We start from the raw sequence: 18,828 nt of genomic DNA, 5'->3' as shown, positions 1-18,828 counted from the left end.
CACAGGAAACCAAAGGTTTATCGCTTGGGTCAAGTGCCTATACATTCGCATTCAAGAAAAGTCCCTATACATTCTTACTAGACCTGACACTCAATTGGCAACACGTATTGATTTATATTTCTATATATTTATATATATAATTTGCCCCAGTGAATATTTGGTAAACATAATTTTATTTGTAGTTTAATTTTACATATGGTTGGTTCTCAATGTGAGGTTTTGCTCCCTGACAAGACAAATCATCCTGGCTCCTGGCTCCGCAATTTACTTGGTAGAGCAAGTGAGTAAACAAGGTAAAACTAGTGGAGTTCATCCATACAATGAAGAAGGATAATAGCAGTTTTGAGTTACAATTAAAATAGGCACTATACATTTCAGTCACAAATATTATGAAAAATTGCAGTGAAAATAACAACCCTTAATATTGAGCTAAGGCACCTTATCCCTTCGGTCTGGTGAAAGCACGAATGACATTATTATAATCATCAGCTGAGTGTTCGATAGAGGACCTGCACTAGCAACATTGCTCAACCCTAGAGCCAGTCATACACTTGGGTCACTATTCCTTTGCACACAACATTCCGAGTCTCTTATGGTGCCTTGAAAGAATTCAGAATGCTTTGGAGTGACTTCTGAGAGTTGCATAGCCTCCAATAGAAGAAGAACAAGCTGAGCTCCCCAAGAACACTAATGTAAAAACTAGGCAATGTTTTTATCCAAATACATCTCAGCACAGCATCATAGCTAATATTCACTCCATGCACGAGCTCATCAGCTCCCTAGACTATAAAAATTGCTTTAAATCTTCTGCACATTCGGCCTTGTAGTACCCTGGTTCAGGTTTAGGAATTACAACAATCTTTATGATTCTTGAAGAAACACACCATGGCTATTCAAACATTTCTTTAGCTTAGTGAGCTTCTTTGTTGGTTTTTGTGCCCCAGCTAGAGTAGACAAACGAGCACCTGTGTCACCAAGAACATGGGAGAAGTGTAGAAGTTCCGCTAAGATGGGTTGCAATGGATTGATAACCAAGTCGTGCATCGTTGGTGATTTCATTCAACCCCAACTTCACCAAAGGACTCCAACTCTCGAGTGTGCAATATTCGATTGTTACCAAGTTAGTCAAAAACTTCTCAGTATCAGTTACTGACTCTATCCTATACTCTGGTTTTACCAATCACTGCAAGTCCACAACACTCCTGATCTGTTGATGACGGCGTTCTGTAATCATTCTTGGCTGTCCCCAAACCCTCCATTGCCTATGCGGAAGGTAGCAACTGTGTTATTAGCTCTTCATTATCATCATATAGATTGATTACCTTTCTGCCATCCTATTTTTTCAGCTGAGAAATACCAGAGTGTTCTTTGAAAGGATGGTCCAATGCTCTTTGTTCTTTATCTCTTGCTAGTAGCTGGGCAAGAATCAGTAAAGGAACCTGAGCTAAATGAATAACACCAGAAAAGCACTATCTGATGATTAGTTTAAAAATCTGTCTTCTTGCTCAAATCTCACCTTGCCAACGCTTTCCCCTAGGCTAACCAAAGTGCTGTGGGATCCGATAGTGGGGAGTTTAGGAAGAAGTTGATGTCAAGGAAAATACAGTACTTATCCAAGGGAAGGAATATGGCTCCTATAAAAAAAATAAGTTGTCTAGCTTCCTCACTTATTTATGTCCAACTTTATTCTCCTTATCTTGGGAGAAAGAAGACTAGAAAAGTTGACAAAAGACCTCTCATTAAGTGGTATGAAGGATGAGGATTAGCCATTAAAGACCCGAAGTTGAATAAAAAAGCCTTGCATGGTAAATGGTTGCAGAGATACTCCTCTGAGGTCAATAATATCTAGAAGAAAGTGGTTGTTTAGAAATTTGGGGCATCTAGGGTCCTTGAGATATGGGGGTGTGGATAAGAATTATGAAGGTATGAAATGACTTTCAGAAGTTTACCTCTATCAGAGTGAGATTTTGTCATCATGATTGTAATGAAGAACATGGAAGGAAGTAAAAATGGCAAATATGAAATTTCACATAAAGCATGTTTAAGGGATCATGAAGCAAGTTTTTGAATAATTTTTGGAGTTTTATTTGTGTTTATTTTAACTTGATATGTTGTCGATCAATTTTTTAGTATATTAAGTTTTAGCCGTTCGGGGTATTTTAGTAATTTTAATAATTGTTAAATATGAGCAGCTTTTTTTGTCCCAATACCATACCAACTGATACCAGTCGATATGTACTGCTTTGGCAAAATAGTACAAAGGCAGGTCAACACCATTACTGCTATTATCAGTGGATTCCAACAAATTTCGCACATACCAGGCAATGTCAGCTGGTATTTACCGTATCGCAATCCATTTGGTACTAACTAGTCATGTGCTTTTAATAAAACTTCAAGCCCTTCTCTTTACACATGTTTATATTCGTTACCCTAAGTTAAGGCAGCTCTAAATGCATCCCAAAAAGTTCTTTGGACACCTAATATTTTTTCGATTTTTTTAATACCATTATACCCTTGAGTGGAATTACATAAGAACACTAAAATTCATGTCTCCCTACACCCACCTTCAGCCACCAAATTCTCCACCTCCATCCAACACCAACACTGCCTCCTACCATAACTCTAGTCCTTACCTCTCCCTTTCCTGCCACTCATAGTCCTTCCCCCTCCGTCCCTCCTCCGCCACACCCCAGGCCCACCGATTCCCATTCAAAGTGGAAATCCCAAATTGATCAAGAAAATGAATACATAGATACCCAAATGTATATATGTATACGTAGATGTATGATATGCATATGATTTTGTGTAAGTTACACGGCCATTTTATTTAAAAAATTACTTTCCTTTGCTTTGATTTGTACGATTGTTTTAGGTTAGGATTGTGTTGCTATAGAGGTCATCGATGTGTGTGTGTGTGTGTGTGTGTGTGTGTGTGTGTGTGTGAGACAGAGAGAGAGGAGGGGGGTAAGAAAAGGGAAAGGGGTGACAAAGGATTAAGGGAAGGGGATGGGGGTCGCGAAAGTGGGGCGAGGGAGAAAGGGAGGGGCTTGAGCATGGTTATCAGAATCCCGATCCGATCGTAGAATCTTAAGATCCCAAGACTCTAGTTGGGCTAAACAACCCGGATCGCACTAGGATCGTAAATTTAGTAGGATCTTAAAGTGATTACGATCCTAGTAATAAAATTATCTAGAATTGCACTACAATCCCGATTCAACTACGATCCTAATCCTACCAAAAAAAAATCTTATTTTTTATTTCTTATATATGTATGTATATATGTATATCTATATAAGAAATTTGACTATAAATTCTTTCTACAAGCATCTCTTCGAATTTATGATAACATAAAATATGCATTATATCAAATTAATCATTTTTCTTTAGTGATTTTACAATTATTTAACATACATTATCATTATAGATAATTTATCATTTTATTTTACATTAAAAATAGATTCTTACGATCCTTGATCCGATTCTATGATCCATGATCCGATTCTACGATCCAATCCACAAGTCCCTCCCAACGATCCTACCTAGGATCCCCATTTTAACAATCTTGGTTAAAAGTAAAGAAATAAAATAAATAATGCTAAGTATTGCTTCAACGATTCATCAAATTCATTTTGCACTTAAGAGACTCAGAAATTTTGTACGAGTTTTCTGGCGATATGCACCTATCAAATGTGGTGCAATATTTTGTAGTGATCCTTCAACAACTTCATTTTGCACATAAGTTAATATTGACTAGGGCTTGAGTGAATTGTGTAAAGTTTTTCCCCAAACATCAATAGAAACATTTCATAAGGAAGATATACCTTGTTTTTCTTGTCTATGTTTTCGCAACTAATTAGATCCTTTCTTTCTTATTGGTCTAGCTTCTAATACCATTTTGTTTTAGAACAAAAAAAAAAAAAAAAAAAAAAAAAACCCTAATGTTAAGTTTCTACATCTACCTATTAAACATTCACCTAAGAAGCATAGACGCTTTTAAGAAGGTGGCTTGTTTTGTCTGATCCACAAAGCTACCTTGGAAGGAGCCTTGGTGCACCACAAAGCTTTCCAAGGAAAGACACCTTCCCTTTTCCCATTCATACCTTGATAAAACGATGTCAATGAGAAGACCCCATTCGAAGAGCCATTCCAGACCAAGGAATCCGCCATCTTAGTTTTGAATGGGGTGGCTCGAGAGCAATCCAAAGAATGGCTCAACCGATTTGACTTCCCCATCTTGGAGGGATCTTCTGAACGCCAACCTCGTATGAAGCATGGGTACTTTGACAAACAGGTTGTATCCGTACTGGGTACTTATTGGGTACTAGTACTTTGTGCGGTGGTTCTATATATATACCGAGTACACGAAATACGTATCTAAATTTTTTCTTATTAATTTTTGACATACCTAGACATACGTACCTAGATCTACTCAAGTTGTACCCTAGGTCAATCGAAGCATTATTTTCTTCTAATGTAGAGGTTAATTAATTTTGGTGGACTTATTTTTTATTTTTATGCTTTGCATAATTTTAAAAGTAAGCTATGTGTTATAAGTTATTTTAATATGATGACATTTGATTTTGGTTTATACCTTTCCTTTTGGTATTAAATGTGAATTATAGGTTTGATCTTAAGAAAGTAAACCATTAAACTAAATTTGGGATTACTCCAAATAAAAAATAAATATCTTTCTCACAAACATACCCAATATTTTAATATGATGACATTTGATTTTGGTTTATACCTTTCCTTTTGGTATTAAATGTGAATTATAGGTTTGATCTTAAGAAAGTAAACCATTAAACTAAATTTGGGATTACTCCAAATAAAAAATAAATATCTTTCTCACAAACATACCCAATATAAGGAACTTTTTTGTTAGATTTTACCGCGTTGGCGTAGTCTCGTACATGTACTTTATAGCTTATGAAGCATGGGTACTTTGAACTGTGAATTTTTTAATTCTTCGCACAACTTTAGGAAAACATACTGATACACGTGTTTTTATTTCAAAATCACATTCAGTGAGGTTCAAAATGCTTTTTAGTATTTTCGTTTAGTTTCAAAACATGATTCAATATATACATATACCACATTTTATATTTGTTATAATTTGCTATGGAGAATTTTCCTATTGTTGGATTTATTTAATTTTCTTTGCTTCACTAATTATACTTACGGATAACTTCCAATTTGTTAAGAAAAAGCATTTAGTATGTGTAATATTAAAAATAATAATCTCATAAACATAAGTTCAAAATACAAATAATAATATAAAAATACATAACATAAAATCTAAATTTTGTTCAATAAATTTAACATAAGAGAAATAGATATAAGTTAATATTCAAATATAATTAAGAGAAAAAGTAATGAAATCTTATAGAACTAGAAGATTGGACATTCAAAACATATATAGATAAGATTTTTACTTAAGTTCTATGCAACTAGAAGATAAAAAGAGAAAATTGTATTATTATGCAAAATTTATTAAAACAAAAATTAAAATATAGAAGCGCAGTGCCTTTATGTAACGGTTGCAGCCGTTATGGTTGTAAATTTCTATCCCACCGCTATAGTGGTTGTAACAAGTGACAGCCACTACCACAACCGTTACGTAACAGCATTACATAACGGTTCCAATTGCTTTTTAAAACTTTGGATGCACTCAAGTTAGCCCAGGATATCGTACGTATAAATAAAAATTTTAAAAAAATATTGGTTTTTATTATTTTTTTGATTTCAAAATTAAGCTATGATTGTAAGTTATTTAATTTAATGTAATGGTATTTAATCTTTGTTTATACCTTTATTTATTTATTTTTCTAACACCTACTTTTTTTTATTTATTTTTCTAGCACCTACTTTTTTTTAAAAAAGATTTTTTACCATATCAACGTACCTCCCACCACCTCCGGCCACTACCCAAGCTAACTAATAGTTTAGTGTAACAAAACAAGAAAGCAACAAAAACACATACAACAAAACAAGGCACACAAGATTTAATACACAAATGCAAACATATATATTGAAAATCAATCATTCCCAACAATCCACTTCAATTAGCATTACTCAACCAAACAACCCACCATTGATAAGTATTACAAGAGTAGGAAAAATTAATAATTGACTAAATCCACTATGATTTTTGAAAAATCAAAGATTTATTATTACGCCTACTTAAGTTATGGATGGCTTGCCTTTACAGGTGAAAAGCTATAGGTTAGTCTCTACAAATTATCTCCATCAAATTCTTCACAGTACTAGTCATGCTGAGAGATAGTACATTCACAATTACAATATCTCCAAAAGTAAATAAACTAGCTGTAAAATAAAAGCAAAGAAAAAATAATACTCACTGAAATCCCTCTGTACAATCACAGAAATAGTACACCACCCCAAAAAAGATTATAGGCACTGCTTCAGGAAGTATTCTTTGAAAGGCGTCCTCGATGTCAATGAACCTAGCATCGGGATACTGCAACAGAAAATAATAACACAAATAACATAACATATTTAAAAGAAACAACTACTTATAAATAACTGCATAAAGAAAGTCTAATATTGGTTAACATACATTTTTTACACAATCAGAATACATGTTCCTCATATAGGAAACGACACCTTTACGTGACTCATAGATACTTGCAGATCGATAGAAAGTTTTCACAACCTCGAGAAATGACGCATTCCCAATTTTGTGTTCCAATCAAAGTAAGGGCACCCCACATCAAATACGACTGACTCACATTCTGATTGATTCTTTCTCCGTATCGTGTCAACTTTAATGCAAAACATGTATCGCATGTTTCCGTCCCAAAATATGGGATTGCAATACATGTAATACGCAAAATGCTTGCAATTTGCATCACATAAAAACAATAATACGTGTATATAAATACTTTATTTTTGGGGATTATAGACAACATTTGCATACCTTAGAGACTCCAAATTATCTGCAGGAAAATATCTTGATTAAACCTCTAGTGGCATCAGATCCCTTAATTGAAGAAATAAGTTCGTGGCAACTGAGCGTCTAGCTTTAGGACACCTCTTCGCAGCTGATTTTACAAGATCCACGAATGCAAGAATATATTTTTCAATCCCTACCGTCACATCAGCATGTTCTTGGAAATTGAATAAAGTAACATGATTTTCATTATCAATTGAAACTTCATGGAGTAAATTTCATTGGTACTTCTCATCTTTATGCAACATGCATAAAGTTCCAATAATATCACTACCTAAAACAAAATTCAAAACAACAATTGGAATATGAACACTAAAAGCAATTTATAGAATAGGTAAAATAAAAATATCTTATATCGCAGTCACACAAGCAACAATAAATCAACCGGTTGGGAACATGGCAAAGAGAGGGTGCCAACATGGCGCTTATTGCCCAAGTCAGTGTTATTTAGGGAAAGAGGAGCCACGGTCTTTTGGAGCCTACCGTTTGATTTATTGTTGCTTGTGTGACTGCGATATAAGACATTTTTATTTCGCATGTTCTATAAATTGCTTTTAGTGTTCATATTCTAATTGTTGTTTTAAATTTTGTTTAATGTAGTGATATTATTGGAACTTTATGCATGTTGCATAAAGATGAGAAGTACCATGGAAATTTACTCCATGGAGTTTCAATTGATAATGAAAATCATGTTACTTTATTCAATTTCCAAGAACATGCTGATGTGACGATAGCGATTGAAAAAGATATTCTTGCACTCATGGATCTTGTAAAATTAGCTGCAAAGACCTGTCCTAAAGCTAGACACTCAATTGCCATTAACTTATTTCTTCAATCGAGCAATCTAATGCCACTAGAGGTTGAATCAAGATATTTGCCTGCAGATAATTTGGAGTCTCTAAGGTATGCAAATGTTGTCTGTAATCCCCCTAAAAAAAGCATTTACATACACATATTATTGTTTTTATGTGATGCAAATTGCAAGCATTTTGCGTATTACATGTGTTGCGATCCCATATTTTGGGACGGAAACATGTGATACACGTTTTGCATTAAAGTTGACACGATGCGGTGAAAGAATTAATCGAAATTTGAGTCAGTTGTATTTGACATGGGGTGCCCTTACTTTGATTGGAACACAAAACAAGCCGAAATTGGGAATGCTCCATTTCGTGAAGTGGTGAAGAACTTTCTATCAATCTACAGCTATCTGTGACTTACATGAAGGTGTTGTTTCCTTTATGAGGAGCATGTATCCTGATTGCGTAAAAAATGTATGTTAACCAACATTAAACTTTCTTTATGCAGTTATTTATAAATAGTTATTTCTTATAAATATGTTATGTTATTTGTGTTATTATTTTTTGTTGCAGTATCCCGATGCTAGGTTCATTGACATCGAGGACGCCTTTCAAAGAACACTTATTGAAGCAGTGCCTATTATCTTTCTTTAGGTGGTGTACTATTTCCACAATTATACTGAGGAATTTCAGTGAGTCATTATTTTTTCTTATCTCTTATTTTACAGCTAGTTTATTTACTTTCGGAGATATTGTAATCGTGAAGGTACTATCTCTCTCTCAGCATGACTAGTACTTTGAAGAATTTGATGGAGATAATTTGTCAAGACTACCCTATAGTTTTTCATCTTTAAAGTTAAGTCATCCATAGCTTAAGTAGGCATAATAATAAATTTTTGATTTTTGATTTTAAAAAAAATCATAATAGATTTAGTCTCTTTTTCACTTTTCCTACTCTTGTAATACTTATCAATGGTGGGTTGTTCGGTTGATTAATGCTAATTGAAGTGGATTGTTGGAAATGCTTGATTTTCAATATATATGTTTGCATTTGTGTACCTTGGTTTTGTTGTATGTGTTTATGTTGCTTTCTTCTTTTGTTACTCTGTGAACTATTAGCTAGCTTAGGTACCGGTCGGTGGTGGCAGGTATATATCAGTAAAATCTTTGTTACAAGTATCAGTAAAATCTTTGTTACAAGGTAGGGTACAGTTCGGTATGTTTGTAAGAAAAATAAAGGTATAAACAAAGATTAAATACGGTCATATTAAATTAAATAACTTACCAACCATAACTCAATTTTAAAATCATACTCAACACAAAAAATAATAAAAAAATAAAACCAATGAATTTTTCTTTTATATGTAGGATATCCTGGACCAACTTGCTCGCACCCAAGGTTTTAAAATGCAGTCAGAACCGTTATGTAATGTCATTACATAACGGTTGTGGTGGTAACCCACCACTTGTTATAACCGTTATAGCGGTGGGATAGAAATTCACAATCGTAGCGACCACAACTATTACGTGAACGTCGTAACGGCTGTTACAACTGCTACGCTTCTATATTTATAATGAACTTCATTAGATCAAAGGGTTGACATCACATCTTTAAAAAATGAAAAAGTCTAGAGTTCCAGACTTCTTTATTTTTGGGTGGGTAAGAGCCCAAGATAACCACCCAAATTTTCTGGATGGATTATTGTGTGGTGAAGAATTTCAAGAGAAGTCCTTGAAGAGTCGAAAGAAAAGGGTCCCAACTCTAAGGAAACGTGATGGTGGAGGGATGAGTTTCAAGTAGTAGTAAAGACGAAAAAATAGTGCTTTAAAAAGTAGCAGAATGATAGAACTGAGGAAAACATTAAGAGCTACAAATTGGCTAATAAGGAGGTTAAAAAAGTAAAGAAAGAGACTAAGTTGAAAGCTTATGATGGCCGATACACTAGACTAGATAATAAGAAGGGAGAGAAGATAACATACAACCTTGCTAAGATAGAGAGAAAAACAAGAAATTTTAATCAGGTTAAGTAGAACTATTTTGAGAAGTTAATTGAGGAACATCGAGGAAGGTCAAAAGGGGAGGAATTAGCCAGTAATAAAGAAAACCAAGACTACAGGTTCTCTCGCAAGATTAGAAACTTTGAAGTGGAGAGAGCACTTAAGAAGATGAAATTGAATAAGGCTTTAGAACCCGATGATATCCCTATTGAAGCTTGGCAATGTTTGGGAAAGAAGGGGATTGCTTGGTTGACTATTTAACAAGATTTTATTGACTCGAAAAAAGCCAGAGAAATAGATGAAGAGTATTTTAGTGCCAATTTATAAGAATAAAGGAGACGTCCAGAATTGCATCAACTATAGAGGAATCAAGCTGATGTGTCATGTAATGAATGCGTGGGAGAGAGCGATGGAATGCCGATTATGAGATTTAACAGAGGTATTAAAGAATCAATTTGGATTTATGCCCAGTAGGTCAACAATAGAAGCGATCTATCTTTTGAAAAGAGTAATAGAAAAGTATAGAGAGAAGAAAAGAGACATTCATATGATTTTTATCGATCTTGAGAAAGCATATGATATAGTGCCTCGGGATATAATATGGTGAGTGTTAGAGGAGTAACAAAAGGCTATATTAATGTGATTAGAGACATGTATGAATGTGTGGTGACCAGTATTAGATCGCCGGCTGGAGACAAGTGAATTTCCAATTACTGTGAGGTTACACTGAGGATCAACCTTAAATCCTTATCTTTTTGCTTTAGTTATGGATGAGTTGGCGAGAAATATTCAAGATGATATGACATGGTGTATGCTTTTTGCAGATGATATTGTGTTACTAGATGAGACTAGAGAAGCAGTTAACACCAAGTTAGAGACTTGGAGAGAAGTACTTGAATCTAAAAGATTTAAGATAAACAAAACTAAGACAAAGTACATGGAGTTTAATTTTAGTAACAGTAACAATGGAACAGAGGAAAAGTGAGGATTCAGAACCAAGAGCTACCTAAGAGTGAATATTTTTGTTATTTAAGATCGATTATCACAACTGCTGGGGAAATTGATGTGGTCCATAGAATTAAAGGCGGGGTGGTTTAAATGGAGGAGTACGTGTAGAGTACTGTGCGATAAACGAGTACCTACTAGACTAAAAGAAAAGTTCTATAAAACGGCTATTAGACCAGTGATCTTGTATGGGACGAAATGTTGAGCAACTAAGAATTAACATGTAGATAAAATGAATCTTGCTGAGATGAGGATGCTAAGGTGGATGTGTGGCAAGACTAGAAAAGACAGAAATGAGAATATTTGTGAATAGGTAGGAGTAGTACCGATAAAAGATAAGTTGAGAGAGAATATATTGAGATGATTTGGTCATAGACAATGGAGACCAAAAAAAGCAGTAGTGAAGAGATGCGATATAGTGACGGTAGACAGAAGTGTTAGGAGACGAGGCAAACCTAGATTGAGGAGAGCTAGTATAATAAATAGAGAGAATCTCCTTAATTTGACTAACCAAATGGTCGTTGATAGAGTCAAGTGGAGAAAAAAGATTCATGTAACCGAACCCATTTGATGGGACTTAAAGCTTGGTTTGGTTTGGTTTGGTTTGGGAGATTGTGCGGTGAAGATTAAATTTGCGTAGTGTGAGATCCATATGTAGAATAAATTTAAACCATAAGATAATAATTATGGATACTTTCAGGGTACTTAAGTCTGGATTTGTAGTATTGCTATTAAAAAATTAGGCAAAATAGAAAAAGATGTGTGCAAAATAGAAAAAGATGTGTGCCTCACATACATCCTTTCTTTCACATAAAAACTAATTATTATTTCATCCTTGAGAAGGGCATTAGTCTCATTTTGCTGGAGCGATTAGTAGCTCCATGGTGGTGGGGATCAATTGCTGGCAAGGTATCCCAACCAGTGTGTTAAACAACCCTCCTTTCCAAAACTCTACAAAAAGTTTATGATCTTGTTTCAACTTTATGTGAGATTTTTTTGAGTTTCTTCCAAAAGTCTTCATTACACATCATTGCATTGTTCTATCACCTAGGAATCGATTGGTAATTTAAGGCGTTTGAGAACAGAGATTAAAGCCCTTTTTTGGAAGATAGTTTTGGGCTAAAATAGCCAATAAAGACAAAATGCCACATCCAAATTATAATCATTTCACTTTGTCTCTTACAACTATCAAATCAATTACAAAAAAACTAGCCAACTTCCCAAATACAACTTTTTGAGCTAGGCTAAAATAGCCGAAAAGCCAACTAAAATAGCCAACTTCCCAAACGAGCTCTAAGGCATGGATTTTCGTGGTATCTAGTGGATCAAGAAGGTTGACTAGGTCAAGCTGTGCTCATGGAACTTCTTCAAGACGTCAAAGGAGGCTGAACCTAGGTGATTGGTTGTAAGTCCTTTGTCCATGCCTTGTACTCTATAAGTCCTTTGTCCATGCCTTGTACTCTAGATTCATTTAAAGAATTTTGTTTGGTGTTGGGGCCATGGGTTTTTTCTCTCTAGGAGATTTTTCCAATTGGGCTTCCCACGTTACTTATTGTGCTGTTGCATTGTTGCATTGAATACTATTTTGATTAATTTAGTTCACAGCAATTTAAAATTGGGAACCAGTTTAAGTAATCATAATTTTGTGACATTGGCCTATTCACCACCCTCTAGGCACAATATATTCGAACTCCAATTATTCAATTGGTTGGTATCAAAGCTTTGTTGCTCATTGACTTAGCTTAGCTACTGGAGTTGATCTCAGGTTCCACTGCAATGGAGACTGAAGTGAATAGAAGAGCAGCTTCCTATAGTAGACCACCTTTTACTGTAAGTACTTATCCCTACTGAAAGCCTAAGATGAAATAGTTTTATATCACTTGGATGTGGAATTTGGGTTCGAACCACCTACACACTATGGTTTAAGAAAAAAAATTGAAAACACTCACACAATGGAATACAATTGATATAAAGAATATTGAATATAATGCCAAAGCACTCTGTGCTATTCTCAGTGATGTAACTGGCAGTGAGATTGAGAAAGAAGCCTGGGATATTCTTAAAATCACACACAAGGGCACTGAGACTGAAAGGCTCAAAACTGCAGATTTGACCACTAAATTTGAAGGATGTAAAACGATGAAATCTGGGACCTTTGACCAATTTTATTTTATGCTCAATCATATTGTCAATTCAACTTTTTGGCCTAGGTGAGACTATACCAAAGGGTCGAATTGTCTGATAAATTCTTCGACCTCTTCTAGAGCATTTTACAGCCAAAGTTACGGCCATAGAGAAAAGTAAGAAACGTAGTGACATGCAAATAGATGAATTGATATGGTCCCTACAGACTTATGAGCTGAGCATGTGTCCTTCGAAAAACCCTCAGGTAATTCTAACAAGGGTATAGCTTTAAAATCCATGAAAGAAAATAAAATTGAGGCTAATGAAGTGAGATGAAGAACATGAGGAAGATCTAGAGTTCTTTGCTAAGAAATTTGAAGGATACATGAGATTTAGAAAAGGTAACAATCAAAATCAATCTAAAAAATCATAAAGCTATCAAAAATCTGGTGGGGTAAGAAAATATAAAAAGGATAAATTACAATTATAGTCCCTAAAGTTTAACATCTTTTTTTTTTAAGTCCCTAAAATATGAAATTCGAATTAATTTAGTCTTGAAGACAATATAAAAATAGAACATAAGTCTAAAGGTTATATAAAATTGTGATCATGCCCATATTTTAATTTATTGTTAACTTAATAATCTTCTACATGTGTGTTTTTATAATTGGTATATTTCTCCCAGAATAATTAATTCCAATTGCTCATATAGGTCTTTTTTTATTTCTATTTTACTATTATTTATTTCATCTAATACACAATAATTCATTTTATCTACTTTTTTTTGCTATTTCTAATATTATTTTATATTTCATTTCATTTTCTTTTTCTTGTTCCCCCATTATTTATAATTCTTCTAGACTATAATTCCTTATATCCATTTTTTTCATTTTTTTGGTGGTATTAATTCAAAAAGATTCACTTGGAGAGTTCCCTTGTAAGGATAAGGATAGTTATATGTATTATTTTTTACAATAATTGATTGCTTACCTTTATCTAATAATAGATGTCGAACTTCATGTATAATTTCTAATTGATTTTTTAAAAGATTTTCGTTAAGTTCTTTTAATAACCTAATTATAGTATTATTTCATTCGATAATTATTTGTAGTACATTACTATTATTTAAATTGCCACATTGTATCTAATGCTCACATATTATTATTGACAAAACTAAGATACCAAACTCTGGTATCAATTCTAAAACACACGCACGGAGGATATTAAGTAAACAACAAATTAAAATTAATTAAAATTTGGGCCTTATAACAATTTTATATAACCTTTGGACTTCTGTTTTATTTTTATATTGTCTTCAAGACTAAGTTGATTCGAATTTAATACTTTTGGGACTTAAACGAAAATGTGTTAAGCTTTAGGGATTATAGGTGTAATTTATCCATATAAAAAAGAGCTTTCAACCTACACCTAAAAACTGGGAATTCAATGTCATGAGTGTCATGGTTTTGGCAACGTGCATGCTGATTGTGGCAATGGGAACACCAAGGGTATGGATTTGAAAGTAACTGGATGATGAGAGTAATAGTTATCAAAATCAGTCTGATGATTCTGAGTCTGATGAGAGCTGTATAAATTACACAGTTCTTATAGCTAATGTGAAAACTTCAAGACTCACAGAGCCTGATGTGTGTGAGGAAGTTGAAGTGGCAGTATGACACTGTTAAGGAAAGTGAGAAGTGAGACTGGTAAGGCAGATTCTGACAGAGAGGCTGAAGATGCCTATAAAGGGTTGTATGATGAATGTCTGGAATTGAACAAAGGAAAAAATAATTATGAATGTCAGTCAAGAAATTAAAAAAAGAAAGGGACACTCTTTGGGCTAACCTAAATGAAAAGATAACAACTATTGAATGTCTTAATAAGTTGGTTGAATTAGATAAGGAGAGGAGTGACTTGAGAGAGAAACTGAGTAATGTTGAGTTTAAGGTTGGAGACTGGAAAAACTTTCGAAAACCAAAGACAATCATGATGGGGAACTAGAAAAGATGTTAAGTGGACAATCTGACAAAGATAAAACTGGTTTAGTGGTAATGATACAAAACAAACCAAATTTGTCGATGACAATCACGATGGGTCAAGTAGCACTTACAATCGTACTCTTGAACACCCCCACAAAACTAAGTCTAGGAAGGAAGTTCAATTTCTTGTCAAACCCTTCCCCATGTGTCATCATTGTGGAGTGAAGGGCCACATTCGACCCTTAGTTGCAGGAATCGTGCAACTAGGTGGCGATTCTAAGTAAGAATCGCGATTCTGCGTTTCTTAGAAAGAAACGTGTAAGAATCGCGTTTCTGTGGAGAGAGAAACGCGATTCGGTCCAAGATGGGATCGTAAAGGGGAGAGAGAGAGAGAGAGAGAGAGAGAGAGAAACCTGGTCTCTCTATCGCCTTCTCCTTCGACATCGATGTCGACCTTCGACATCACCTGGACCTGCGACATCGACCTTCAACGTCAACTTCGCCTTCAATCTGCTCTCGCCTCGCGATCTGCTCACCTTCTTCTTCTTCTTCTTCTTCTTCTTCTTCTTCTTCTCTCTCTCTCTCGTCGATTTGTGTTCTGTCTCCCCCCTCCCGTTTTTAACATATAATAAATAATATAATTTGTTATATAATAATAAATCTAATTAAATCAAATATAATAAAAAAAATCAAATAAAATCTATAAAACAAATCATCCAATTTTTATCTTTTATTTATTTTAACATATTTTATTATTCCTTATTTGTTATATTTTGTATTTATAATATATATCAATTAAAAATAAAAATAATTATATAAATAAATTAAAAATATTATCAATAAAAATAATACCTAACATAAAAATAATAAATATATTTAAAAATAACTATTTAACTCACCTTTATATAATAAATATATTTTAAAAATAACTATTAAAATATATCTATATATATATTATCGTTCCTCGAGGCGCTCCCAACCTAAGAAACTTCTATCGGCTCACGCTTCCCTACTCCCGCTCCTGCTCCTGCTCCTGCTCCCGCTTCGTGCAACTAAGATTCGACCAAATTGTCACAAGTCGAACAAGGATAGATTCTCTAAGACTCCTTCTAAAGGTCAGTTAAATAGAGGTAGTTCTGGTAAGTCTAGTTTTTTTCACCATTTAGAGTTTGTAACAAATCAATCTAAGAACCTTAGTCATGAGGTAAATAAGTTGCCTTATTATGTTGCTAGAATTGTCAGGATAGATCATATAATAAGTATTAGTTCGTCAATAGGAAACCTACGAATAGCAAAAAAGGAAAGAAAACTGGAAAGAACAACAATTGACAAAATAAATCATCTAAACCTAATAAACTATGAAGCACCGGTACTCCTAAAATGTTGTCGTACACGTACCGGGTACGTACCTGGTACTGGTACGCGTACCGGTACGGCTGCACACGTACCGGGTATGGCCAAAAGGGGTCTGGTACGTCTGGTACATTTGGGTACGGCATGGGTGCGGAGGGGGTACGGCATGGGTACGTTCCGGGGCAAAAAATACTCAAAAACTACATGTATACATACATACAGAGAGAGAGAGAGATAACCTCGTGCTTTAAATATACCATAAACACATCTATAGAGGGAATCGAGAGAGAGACAGAGGAGATGGAAGAGATCGAACCTGATAGTGTAGAGAGGCGTCGCCTTTGTGTGCTAGGGCAATGAAGGATTCTAGGGTTTTCTCTTCGATCGATCGATCAATCGTCTCTCTTTGACCGATCTTCTGCTCACTGTTGATCGATCGTCTTCGTCTCTCTCCTTTCTCTCTCTCTCCGTCTCTCGATCGCCTCTGTTCTCTTGTTCTCTCTCTTCGTCTCTCGATCGCCTTTGCTCTCTGGCCTCTGCGTCTGCTCCTCTTCGTCTTTGACCCCTCAGATATATAATATAATATATATAATATAAGATATATTATAATATAATTGTCTTTGACCCCTCAGATATATAATATAATATATATAATATAAGATATATTATAATATAATTGGTTATACATATAATATATAAATAATATAAGATATATAATATAATATATATAATATAATTGGTGATACATACAATATATAATAATATAATAAATTTTTATATATAATGTAATTGATCATGTATAATATATAATATAATTGATCATATATAATATATATAATAAATTTTATAAATTATAATTTTTATCATATATAATAAATATATATATATTTATTGGCGTACCGCAGCCGTACCCGTATCATACTTTTTTGAATTTTGACGTATCGACGTACCCGCACTCGTACCCGTACCTGTGCTTCATAGCTAATAAACTAAAAGTAAAAAATGTTTAGGTTAGAAACGTGAGTTACATTGTTATATGGTACACAATGCACTTGAAGTACACCATTATTCTACGTGGTACTTTGATAGTGGTTGTTTGAGACACCTGACTGGAGATAAGTCATTGCTTGGCTTTTCAAGAAAAGTCGTCAAGGAATTATGTCCTTTGGAGATGGCAATCGTGCTCAAATCCTAAGAAAGGGAATCGTTAACGTTCTTGGTCTACCGAAATGGAAGAATGTCCTCTATGTTGAGGGTTTGAACACTAATCTCCTGAGTATTAATCAAATTTGTGACAACGATCACCATGGGGAATTTAATAATAATGATTGCTCTATTCTTGATGATTTTAGTGCATGCATAATGAAAAATGCTAGGACTTCTAACAACCGTTAATTTGCATTATTTCTGATAAATCTCTTACTTGTAAGAGGGTAAAGTTAGACGCAGTAGAGTTGTGGCACCAGAGGTTGGGGCAAATTAATTTTGGTGATTCGTTGAAAATTGCAATGAGTTTGTGAAGAGCATGGTCCTGTTTGGTAGAGCTGTGGAAAAGTGTTTATAGCTTATGCCTTAACAGCTTATAACTTATAACTATGAACATAAGCTGATTTCTGACTTATAAATTAAGCATCTCCTGCCCCACTCAAAAAATAAGCTGATTTCTGACTTACAAAAAGCTATAAGCTGCATTGTTAAACTAAACCAAACACATCAAAATAGCTTAAATTAAGCTGAAAGCTAAAATAAGCAGCTTTTAAGCTGCACCAAACAGGCACTATAGCTGGAATGGGGAATGGTAAAGGTCAAGCCTTTGAACCTTGTCAAATTAGGAAGCAAATCAAGTTCAAACTCAGAAAGACTCATGAAATCACACTACTACTAAACCTCTAAATTGTTACACATTGATTTCGTGGAACCTTCTACGATAGAGTCTCAATGGAAAGAAGTATATCTTAGTGGTGGTTGATGATTGCTCTAGGTACACCTGGGTTGGATACCTTAAAGTAGGGAGTGGACAAACCTTGGGCCAGGCCAGGCCAGGTGTCACAGGCCGACTCCTTTAGAGGCGCAGCGGATCAATTTTTGCCTGTGTGGCGCTCAAACTCCACCAAGTTTAAGCCCGCCATTGCTCGTTGACAAATCGAGTGTTGATGATCTCACCCGTTTGAACATTAGGTCCCAATGCTTTGTCAAGCAAAACAACTTCACAAGGAAGCTCCGTCTTCACCCGGATGCCACAAGTAGGCCTGACGCCTCAAGTGCACCAAGCACGGCATAAGTCGCTTCATAGCGCCAAGCTTACTTCAAGCGAGGTGCTCGCCCAACTTAGGTTCATGTCATCAAGGCGCCTAGCCACACAACAATGTGCTAGCGAAGGTCCTCAACTTAGCCGACAAGCCAACATTGCCGGTTGGGTCTTTAACAGCATCTCGAAGTGTCGCAGGGTCTAGCATGCCTCAATAGATGCATAATGGATGGCCGCTTGGTCATGCGAAGCCCACAAGCCACCGAGGGCCAATCTCGTGCCCACGGCGTAGTCCTCGTGCCAACACGCGTGCTAGATTCCGCCTAAGGCCATTGCGCACCTTAGCGTTGC

The 18,828-nt window shown here is 34.9% G+C and overlaps 1 long non-coding RNA gene across 1 annotated transcript; it reads right to left on the bottom strand.

Moving 5' to 3' along the window:
* Positions 1-285: 285 nt before the first annotated feature.
* On the bottom strand, positions 286-16,780 carry LOC145792811 (uncharacterized). Its single transcript, XR_014332743.1, has 2 exons — positions 16,546-16,780; positions 286-1,415 (listed from the first exon to the last, which is right to left on the bottom strand). It is a non-coding gene; the product is annotated as an uncharacterized LOC145792811 (long non-coding RNA).
* Positions 16,781-18,828: the final 2,048 nt, after the last annotated feature.

Source organism: Camellia sinensis, chromosome 6 (genome assembly GCF_055761805.1).
Source record: "Camellia sinensis isolate YWXY chromosome 6, ASM5576180v1, whole genome shotgun sequence".
Classification (NCBI taxonomy): domain Eukaryota; kingdom Viridiplantae; phylum Streptophyta; class Magnoliopsida; order Ericales; family Theaceae; genus Camellia; species Camellia sinensis.
This window is presented reverse-complemented; position numbering and strand designations above follow the sequence as displayed.